This window comes from Poecile atricapillus, chromosome 21 (genome assembly GCF_030490865.1).
Source record: "Poecile atricapillus isolate bPoeAtr1 chromosome 21, bPoeAtr1.hap1, whole genome shotgun sequence".
Lineage (NCBI taxonomy): Eukaryota > Metazoa > Chordata > Aves > Passeriformes > Paridae > Poecile > Poecile atricapillus.
In genome coordinates, this window is record NC_081269.1 from 822,128 (window position 1) to 832,926 (window position 10,799).

Genomic DNA, 10,799 nt, shown 5'->3' on the forward strand with positions numbered 1-10,799 from the left:
AAGAAGCAGCAGCTCCATCTGGGTGATGGGGAGATTCCCTTCTCCCCACCGCAACAGCTCTGCGCCCAAAGTGTCCTTCTCCGAAGCTGAAGAAGCTGCCAAACTGTCCCCACCCTCCCCTTTTCCTGTCCCCTTCCCCCCCTGGGCCTGGCCGAACTCTTTGTGTTTTCTCAAGCACCCACCAAGTACCCACAGTTAGGTTTTCCCCACAACTAATGGGTAAAAATACCACAGGCAAGCCAGATCTAAAAAAAAGAACACCTAACCCCCAACAGATGTCCAACTCAATGCTTCTGAGGAGAGAAGTTCAGAGACCAGGCAGTTATATACCACAATATTTCATTACAGTAGATAAGGACTTGTACCAATTCAAAGATAGGTACAGCTATTCAAAGAAGAACAAACCATATTGGCATGGTGCCAAGAAATGTGAATGTTCAAGAATCTAGAGATGATAATTGATGCTTGCTATAAGACCCTCCAGGGGAAAAGGCAGAGATATCTGATTGGAAGGATCCCAAAGACACACTAGACACTTTGGCACACCAGGCAACACCACACAAACTGGACAGGACAGACTAGAACTGCTCTGCACACCCTTCACCAGCAATCAAAAGCAGAGCTGCTCCCTTTAGATGTCCTAAGAGGCCCCTTAAAGGACATCCCATTCCCCTCTACCAGTTTTTAAACCTGTCCCAGGAATCTCCAACCTAGTATCCTACTATCATCCGATCTCAAGGCTGTGGACCCTGACTTATCTTTTGGACAACCAGCAACATGATCCCATGTTGGACCTGAAATGAGTCTGCCTTGGAAGGCACCATGATCTCCAGTTAGCCTCTTAGTCAGCTACAAGAAAGAAAACCAAAATCAATAGATGAGTTTAGTAGCACGTGGGCCAAATCCCAACAAGTTGGCTACCTGCCATCTCCTAAGTGTGCCTGGGTCCTCAAGTCTCCAGCTTCATCCTCAGTTTAAGGTTATGGCTGCTGTTATGATTCACAATTGGGTTAGACAGAGGCAAAGTTACACAGCATTTCTGTGAGTGCTGTGGATGCACTTATGTGCTGTGAGACATGTAAATGCATCTACTGTGGTTGTAAAAAGCCTTAGGGGACCCTTAAATGGACACCATTTACCACTGTGCTGCCTTCAAAGCCCCCCCCCCAGTAACTCCTAATTGGGCACCCTGCTCACAAGTCTCAACTTACTCCTCTGAAGCCTCAATCTCAAACATTATCTTTAACACAGGACAGATCCCTTTTGTGACATGATGAACCTGCTGGAAAATCTTAAGTGTTATACTCAGCACAATATAGAATTTCAGGAAATTGCACTCCCATAAAAAAAAACAAAAACAAACAAAAAAAACCCCCACCCAAACCAATAAAACCAGAAATTGCAGAAGCACCTTACCCCCTCCCCTGAACACACCCAAAATCATGAACTTAAGTACTCAATGAGTTCAATACTATTTTCTTCATAGACTCTTCTAAGTCTTTGTTGCTTTAGGTGCCCAAAAGCATCTACTAAAAATAAGCTGGGATAAGCCAAAAGAGCCTCTTCACTAAAATGAGAGAAGAGCTCTTACCCCAGCTGATCCTAAAGAGGCAATGAAGCCCCTTAGCAAAGGCTGAGGTTAATATACACCTGATTGGGCCCGCCTCTCAAACCTACTGTGCCTGGGAAAAGGGAGGAGACAAATCCCACAAGGTATAAAAGCCCTCAGGTGAGCTACAGCTGCTTGGCTCCTCTGACTTAATTTCAAGGTAAGTAAAGGACTTGATTTAGAAAAAAACTATAACTAAGCTATAAATACAAGCCTCTTCAGGGAAAGGGTAATGCTTACTTTTTTGCTACAATTGCTTTGAGCAAAAGGGCATGTTATAAATGCAAAGGCAAATTTAGGTTAAATAAAAAGAGAAATTTATTATAAAACAATTTCAATAAAGAACAAACAACGAGAAAAACTACAATAAAATGGGCAGCGCAGCGCTGGGTGGACAGGGTCTATACCAAAGGTATAGGTGTTCCCAAATCCACGATCGAGGGTTCTCAGGCCTGGGTTTTTATAGGGATTTTGTGTCCTGAGGCTAAATTCCAAGCAGGCACCATTCACCAAAGGTCCTTGATTGTTGGATGAATGGATTTCCTGGCATTGGAGAATAGAGTTAATAGATGTCCGGGCAGAGTCTCCTCATATGTAAAGAGATTCTGAACATTCCTTGATTTTATTTTAGTTTGGGCCATCAGGATGGAGTGGTTGGATCCGGGTTGGAGCTGATGGATATCTCGGCTGGGCTTTTCCCTTTGTCCAGTCTGATTGCTTCCCCAACCGTGGTCTGCCAGGTGGGGTGTTCAGGTCCGGCGATGGGTATCTCCTCCGAGCTCGTTCCTTTGTCAGCCTGATTGCTTTCCCAACAGTGGTCTGCCAGGTGGGGTGTTCAGGTCCAGCCATGGGTATCTCCTCTGAGCTCGTTCCTTTGTCAGCCTGATGGCCACTGTCTTGCTCATTCTTTTCGGTTGATGGGCGCCGGCTAAGATCTTTATCTGGGTGCCGGCTAGCATTGTTACCTCCTGAATGGGAATTCGCAACTAGATCTGGGGGAGGACTTTTTGGCCACACTGTATTTTCTATTTTATATTATTATAGCTACAAATATATTTATTTAGACCTTTACGAATTTTTATTCATAAGTTTATCTATTACAGGCAGAAAACTGGTAAGAAATAAAACTTTGTTTTGGTAGCATAGCTAGGTAAGTTGGGCAATTTGTTGTTACCTTACACAATTGTTCCTTAATGACTACTAAGTAGTACTCTACATGTGACTGAGTGGAGAAGAATAGTAATAATATGAATGGTGTACTGGGAGCTCTTGTCTATATTATAAATATAATATAATATCTATTTGATATATAAAAATAAGAAAAATAATAGACTCCTGGGGGATGTTGCTGTTATATATGTGTCAGGCTCACTCTCATCTGAGGTAGTTGGTCCTGGGTCACGAATAGAAGTGCCCTGAAATGCAGTTTTAAACCCTTAAAATGCTGAAAAAGGCAGAGCTTCCTTTAAGTGAATCCCTTAAAATGAGGAAATGGGGCAGTTGCCTCCACTTAAATTGATACAATGTCAACTAAAATGCTTCCTCCCTATAATTTATTCCCTTAAAATATGGGGAAAAGAGGGGTTTTCCTCACTTTAAATCCCAGTGATTGAAAAAGGGAGATTTTCCCCTCAATTCAAATCCTCAAAAATGAGGGACAGCTGGGCTTTGCTCTCAATTTAAGCCTTAGGACAATGAAAAGAGGGGAGTTACTCTTAACTCAAACTCATTAAAAAGTACAGTAAAGGTTTTCCCCTTCCATTTAAACTGGAAAATAATGGGAAAATCAGATTCCCTGTCAATTAGTGCCCCTGACAGCATAGAAAAGGTAGGCCTTACTTGCACTGAGACCAATAAAATTGCAGGAAAAATGGATTTGATCACAATTTGAACACACACAATTTTGGAAAATGAAGATTTTCCCCTCAGTTTAGCCCCCTTTTCTCCTAATAAGCCCTCCCTGAAACAGAGAAAATAAGAATTAGGAATTAAACATAAAGAAATACTTGACTAAAAGAAGGGGGTTGACAAAAACCATACCCTGCTCCACAAGAGCAGGGAAAAAGCAAGACTGCAAGATAAGATAAAGAGCTAGAATACACCAACAGGATGCAAAGGCACCACAGGATAAGGGGATTCCTTGGACCCGTAATCCAGAATGAATGGTATCAAAGGCCAAAAGGTGGTCAAAGGACTGAAAGAGGCATGCATGAAAAGACAAAGTGAAGAGCTCAGCTAAGGAGAAAATTGCTGACCTCATCCCAAAGACCACTGAGACAACCACTGAACTGACCAGAAAAACCAATGTGCAGCTGCAAAGGGGTGTGGAGCTAATTTTAATATGAAGTGAGGACAGGTGGGGTTAGGAAATTAATATCTATTAGGCATATTGTGCAACCCTAGTTTGTAAAGGATAAAAAGAGAAAGCCAAATCTCAAAAGTGTACATGCTTTTCGGAGGAGATATCCCCCATGCACCTCAGCGCTGAATAAATTCATACCTACTGTTATAACTACTCTGGGAGTTACAGAGTTCTTTTTCTATCCACATATCATCCCTTTTCAAGGAACGCTGTAAAGGGACTGACAAGATAAAAGAACAAAGTTTAAAGCTCTCCCCTGGGACTGTGCATGCTACCCTGCCTGCTCAGGTGCTTCCCATTGGATTGAGGGTTTTCCCTTGGCATTTTCTTAAAGTGGTGCTCCATGCCCGGGCCCATGCCCAGCTGCCTCCCAGCCCCTGTTGCGTGCTCCAAACGTGGTTCCTGGAGGAATACTGGAGAAGACCCCATTGGACCCTCTGGAATAGCAGCTCCCTCTGCAGGCACTGGTTGTTCCTCGGAAAAGAGCAAGTCATGCCTGGAGGTGCTGCACCTTGCAGAGAGGGGAAGAAAGGCCCAGCTGGTGGTTCCATCCCCTGTCCAGCCCTTTGCCTGCCCCGGAAGCACTGGGGTGCCAGGCTTCCTCCACCTAAAACTCTGGCTGTCCTTGAAATGCCAAATATCTCTGACAAACTGACATCAGGAACCTTGGGGGGGTGAGTTTTCTTTCCCATGGAAAAGGGCAGCCGTTTGTGCCTGGAGGCCCATGGCCAGGAGCGGGCTTCTGCCTCCGAAAATTATGAACGGAGCAGGATTCCTGCTGGATGCAAGCCGCCCCCACCTATAACTCAGGCTCACGCAGTAAAGGTAATTCAGTAAAGGAACTGCCACAATTGTGCAAATTATGGGAGAAAACATCACCTTTTTAAACACATCATGAGGAATGGGGGATTCTGGAAGGGTTTGATGCTGTTCACAGGGATATTTTAGACTAGAAGCTTATGAAAGGTACCCCCATATTTTCTCTGATTTTAGGGTGAAGTATGAGGAACTTGTTTTAGTTAACTTCTATCAGGAAAGTCCTAAATATTTATTTGCTAGCAGACATAGCTTAGGGTGCTGAGAGATGCAGTTGGCTAGGCACCCTGCCCTGGCTTCCTCCTTGCACGGCTCTTGGGACATTCACTGAAGCAGCAGAGAGGCAAAGCTTAGGCCTGGTGCTAGAAAGCCAGATGGGCACTATAAAAAGCTGAGTTCTCATTCAGCAGTTTAACCACTGGTGCTGTAGACAGATCACCTCAGAAAATGCCTGTTTCTGTCCTGTCTATAAAGAGAAGAAAAAATCTTAGCTTTCTTAAGGAACTTACTGATACCTTCTGCTCACAGTAAGAAGTATATGCATCTAGGAAATTGACTATGAGTTTGGTTCTATACTAAAAGAGTTGAAGCAAGGTCATTGTTGAGCATGCTGCTGCTCTCCACATCTCCATGTTCGTTGTTCTGATAATGAATAATAGTTGGAATAAAATATTTTTGATGAAGCAAAACACAAATGTTTTCCTCTGCCTCTTTTTGTGAATGTTCTTGTAAGCCTAGATATAGATCACCTTCCTTTGTTGCTCATTTTCTGGCATATAAGGGAAGAAAAAAATCCCGTACTTGGTATGGGCAATCTTCAAAATCAAGACTGAGGTCTGCATTCTGATTTTAGAGAGATAACAGTAAATATCAAGTAAGTGCGGGAATTGAAAGAATAATTTTGCATTCATGATAATATTATAGCTGAGACTGGAATTTGCCCTGTTAACTTTTAAATTACCAGCATAGCATGTGCATATTTACCTCAATTGGGAGCTTCAGATCATTCCTTCCATTAAACTTAATGCAAGGTCTGGGTTATATCTGCAGTAGAAGTCTTTCCCAGCCCTTTAGAAACTATACTGTGATGACTACCCTTGGCAAATGCCTGACTCTATTGTCAATTGCTAAGTACAGCCAGCAATATAATGAACATTAACTATGCAACCTGTGTGTCACACAGGCTAAAATGCCACAGCAGCAGCCAAGGGCTAAAACTCTTCTGTTGAAGGAAGGAAGCTGACTGCTCTCTGTTTGGTGCAGTATCAATTTTGTACAGATTTGTGACAGACTGCAAATGTTTTTTAACACTCGGGATCTTGCCCCTAAAAGGAGACACAATGGAATCAGTATAGTAAGAAAGAGAGGGACAGATTTGTTATAAATGCAAAGGCAATTTCAGGATAAAAATAAAAAGAGAAATTTATTAATAAACAACAAAGAACAAACAACGAGAAAAAACCACAATAAAACGGTCAGCGCAGCGCTGGGTGGACAGGGTCTACACCAGAGGTGCAGGGTTCCCAAATCCACGTTTGAGTGTTCTCAAGCCTGGGGTTTTATAGAGATTTTATGTCCTCAGGCTAGAATTCCAAGCAGGCTTCCTTCACCAAGTGTCCTTGATTGTCTGGTGAATGGATTTCCTGGCATGGAAAAATAGAACTAACAAGTGTCCGGACAGAATCTCCTCATATGTAAAGAGATTCTGTATGTATTTCAATTTGTGTCATCAAGGCAGAGTGGTGTGATCCGGGGCCGGTGCCGATGGATATCTCGGCAGTGTCTTTCCTTTGTTTCTTTTGATTGCTTCTCCAACACCGGTTTGACAGGTGGGGTGTTCAGCTCTGGCGACGACTACTTTTTTTCGGGGCTTGTCTTTTTGTCGACCTGATTGTTTCCCAACAGAGATCTGCAGGAGCGTTGTTCAGGTCCGGAGATGGATATCTCCTCCGAGCCAGTTCTTTTGTTTTCCTGATGGCCCTCGTCCTGTCTATTTTCTGAGCTGATGTTCGTTATCTGGGTGTTGGCTGCAATCTGTTGCCTCTCGGAGGAAACTCCCGGCCAGACCCGGAGAAGGATTTTTTTACATTTTGGATTTTATATCATTGCAACACATACATATCTTATTTATACTTTTACGAATTTTTATTTACAGATTAATTTATTACAGATTGTAGAAAGCCAGGAGGAACAACAAGTTGGAAAAACAGAGCATTCAGGAAAAAGTGAGTCCCAGTCAGGAAAAGAGACAAACAGTCGTACCGGTCAGGCTGCTATCTGAACTGTGGGAATTTTATGTGGTACACTGGAATGTTTTGGAGGATTTAGGCAGGGTGCTTGAGGAACTCATCAACCAGCATTATCAGACTGGAAAGCCATTACCAAGCCCTGGCCTGATAAATGGTCCAATAGCACTGATGAATTCCATAACATTTTGCAAGGTGAGATAGTGGAGTACCTAGCAGAAGATTACACTGGAAGAATGAGCAAAAACCAGCCTGCTACTGGTCATTTGACATTCCTGAAAAGCTCCAGATTCTCAGTGAAGGTGTTTCTTAGAATGAAGGTTGTAATTAGTTGATTGAGGAACATTTTAGCTGGAGTTTTGTATGTCCTTTGGCAACTCCACAGGGAAAGCACTCCAGCCATGAAAGTATGCAGCTGGACAATATACTGGACAGTATACTGGACAGTATACCCCAGCTGGACAATGCCAGGGTGCTGCTGCCTTCCCATAGTATTAAGCAATCCTACACCTTTCAAATGCAAAACCCAAAGGTGAATTAATACAATGGCAGGTTTTCATCCTCCTAATAAAAGATTTGCTTTTGAGACACTCGGCCTGAATCTCTCTCACAGTGGATCAGATCCCTGCATGTCTTGAGGTTGCTTTTGTTTTGCCCCCCCCCCCCCCCCCCCCCCCCCCCCCGCCCTGGTCTCAGAATTTCAAGTAGTGTCATCTCTTACCAGATGGGGTAAACTGAGTGCTGTAGAAAATAATAAGCCGCACTGTAAGATGCTGTGCTTGGTAAAGCAGGTGCTAAGGAGGAGACATGAATAAGGAGCTGATTTGGGTGAAGTGACTGTAGATTTTTTTCTACTTCTTCTGTAATAGAGCACTTTGAAACAGGTGCTGACAAAAAAATGTCCTATTGCTGAGGCCTTCCCCTTGGCTGGCAGTCTTGTGTAAGCTGGAGATAGCCCAGAGTATCAGGTTGCTTTACGCCGTGAAAAGCTAGAACTCTGATCTGGAAAGAATTGGAACTGCCCGTGGAATGCTGTCAGACACATGATCGGATAATGATTGCTAAGGAGAGGGTGACCAGGTCTCAGACACCCGAGATCAGTATTGAGAAAACAAAGTTTGCAGCCATGGCAGCGACTGTTGTCTCTTGAATGTTGCCCTTTACAGGGCTTGGCATCCTTAGGTGAGATGTTAATGGAGACTGTTAGTCCTTCTTGTGGTGAGTGAATAGGGCCAAAGGAGCTGAATACCTTGCACAAATCAGGGAATGGCTGCTCCTATTGCTGCCTTTGGGTGTGTGCAATTGCACATACATCTGTAGACACATGCCTTGTGCTACACTCTGTTACCTTCTGCCATTGTGAGTTCAATGTTACAATCATTCCTGGTACAAGCAGGAACAGCACAGAAAAGTTCCCTGTCAGTTATAAGAAACAACCGAGGCTTCTTGGCTGTTAGCCTGCTTGGAGTTATTGTTATCTTCAGCTGTTTTCAATAAGCTTTGCAAAATTAGAACTAATGACTGAGATAAGTCACTAAGAACATAACTTATGTTTTATATTGAGGTTTATCCTCCCTTAGTTGCTAAAAAATCGTGGTTTCACATGCAGTCAGGCTGTGAAACTTCATCTGATCAGTGATTGCACCCATGCACTCAACTGATCCCATTTCAGAATGGCCTTCTGATATTTAAACTATCCAAAAATATTTCTATGTCTAAGACACCTCTTTAAATCCTTGTTGCATAAATTCCACTGGATTGCTTTGCTTTTAGATTAGTACATTTCAGTAGGCTGTGTTTGCTCAAGGTCTGAAATGAGAATGTTTTAACACAAGTCTAGAAGGACCTTATTATCAGGTGAGGACTTCCCAGCTCATGCTTTGGCTTCTGAATGCACATGGGTGCACCTACCTGTGTTATATGTACATGTGTCTTTGTATAGAGAAGTGTACAGAAGCAAACAGAGCTTGTTTTAATGAAACGACATATTTCTGCTGTTCTAGGACAGTTTTTCTTTTTTTTTAGCACTCCAGATTGATTCGAAAAAGTGTTAACCACAAGTGCTTAGGGAACTATTGAAACACCATGAACAGAAATGCACCCATTGAGCTTGTTTTTTTTGTTATGGCTCAGACCTGAAAAGAGGTCCTCAATTACGTGTACTTCAAAAGAAATCTTATTTCCCAATGCAGTTTTACTGAAGGAAAAAAATCATCAGATATTGAGACAGAGAACCTAGTGTGATTTGGGCATCAAAATATTCTAAATCTCTCAGTTTAAGCTCTGAAAATCTGAGCATCATTTTCCATCTTTGAATCACTGGTTTGGGCGTTACCTGTGCTGTTTACATCCAATAACTGTTTTGGGAGTCTTTTGGAGAGTCACATATTCCCAAGTTCTATCCTCCTGCAAGAGATCAAAAAGAGATTTCAAATGAAACAGAAAGGTTGGTGTAGTTTTTGACAGGACAGAAATACAGACAGAAAGTTGAACTTAATTTTTTTTTGTGAGATTAGGAAGTAAATTAACTGTTGGCTAACCTATCTTAATCCTGATCTGTACTGTAAATTGTTATAAATGCATGAATGGGAGGCAGTTTTAAAAATACTGGGGCTTGTGATTACTCTGTGGTTGCTGAGTCTGTAAACAGCAAAACAGCTTGATTTGCTTGGATCTACTAGACCTAGCTGAGAATAGGTTGGAAATTTTCTTTCAAAGCAACTTTTTTCAGAAACTGAAATTTCATTTCAAAACACCTTTTGTCAGAAAACTGAAATTTCTACTAGATAATTATTCTGTGAAAAAGTAGAAGTTTTCTTCAGTAATTAAAAATATTGGAAAAATTGAAATGTTTACTAACCAGGAAGAGTATTTTCCAAATAATTACACTGTTAGTACTATTAGCTAATAGCTATGAGCTGTCAACTTTAATAACCACGCACACATATGTATTATTTTTAGATAAGGTTGCATATGTTAAGAAATTGTCTGTGAGCTAATGGTAATTGAATTCTGTTAACGTTGCTTTAGGGTTTTACACATACTGACTGGGGAAGAACTCCAACTTTCCCTACCCATTCTAGATTTACAGGCTTAGCTACTTGCTGCTTCAAGAGAACTACTATTGACGATTGTTAAATGGTACCAAAGAAGTTGTAGCTACCTGACATAAAGTGCTGACATATATAGGCTACCTGATGATACAAATTTGCTTAAAATATTTCTCAGATTCCCTTTTCCTTTAAGGCTTTTTTGTCTTGTGCTGCAGTAAAGAATATGCCTGAAGGTGCTCTGCATCGTGGCTCTGGCTAGTTTGACAGAAATGTGTCTCATCCCCCAGGCACACAGACTGGATCTGCTGGATAACTTGGCAGCTCAATACTAATGCCCATCGAATTATAGCCTGCTATGGGAAACGTTTAAATGTGAACATGCTGGTTATAAGTTTCTGCCCATGAAAGCGCAGAAACTTGGCGGTTTGTCTAAGGGTGTATGTGCATTTCTGTCTCTATGCTCTCAAAGACCGCTCTCTTTGCCTCCGTGTTCCCTACGAAAAAGACAATCTGTGCATACTTTTTCACATCGTCATAGTCCAAGCAACCCGGGAAGGATCTGGTACTAACCCGTCCTCCCCTTGTTTTGTCTCTCCCCTGTTCCTTACCGACCCCCATCTCCCACTTCTTCCTTCCCCCACACCGGCGCTGCCGCTCGCTTCGTGCCGTCTCTCTCCCTCGGCCCCGCCCTCAGCCCATCGCGCCCGGCCCTC

At 42.5% G+C, this 10,799-nt stretch overlaps 1 long non-coding RNA gene across 1 annotated transcript; it reads right to left on the bottom strand.

Annotated features, from left to right (window-relative positions):
* Nucleotides 1-524: 524 nt before the first annotated feature.
* LOC131586909 (uncharacterized) lies at nucleotides 525-10,771 on the bottom strand. The gene is made up of 3 exons (XR_009279267.1): nucleotides 10,695-10,771; nucleotides 9,369-9,439; nucleotides 525-849 (listed from the first exon to the last, which is right to left on the bottom strand). It is a non-coding gene; the product is annotated as an uncharacterized LOC131586909 (long non-coding RNA).
* Between the last annotated feature and the right edge of the window lie 28 nt (nucleotides 10,772-10,799).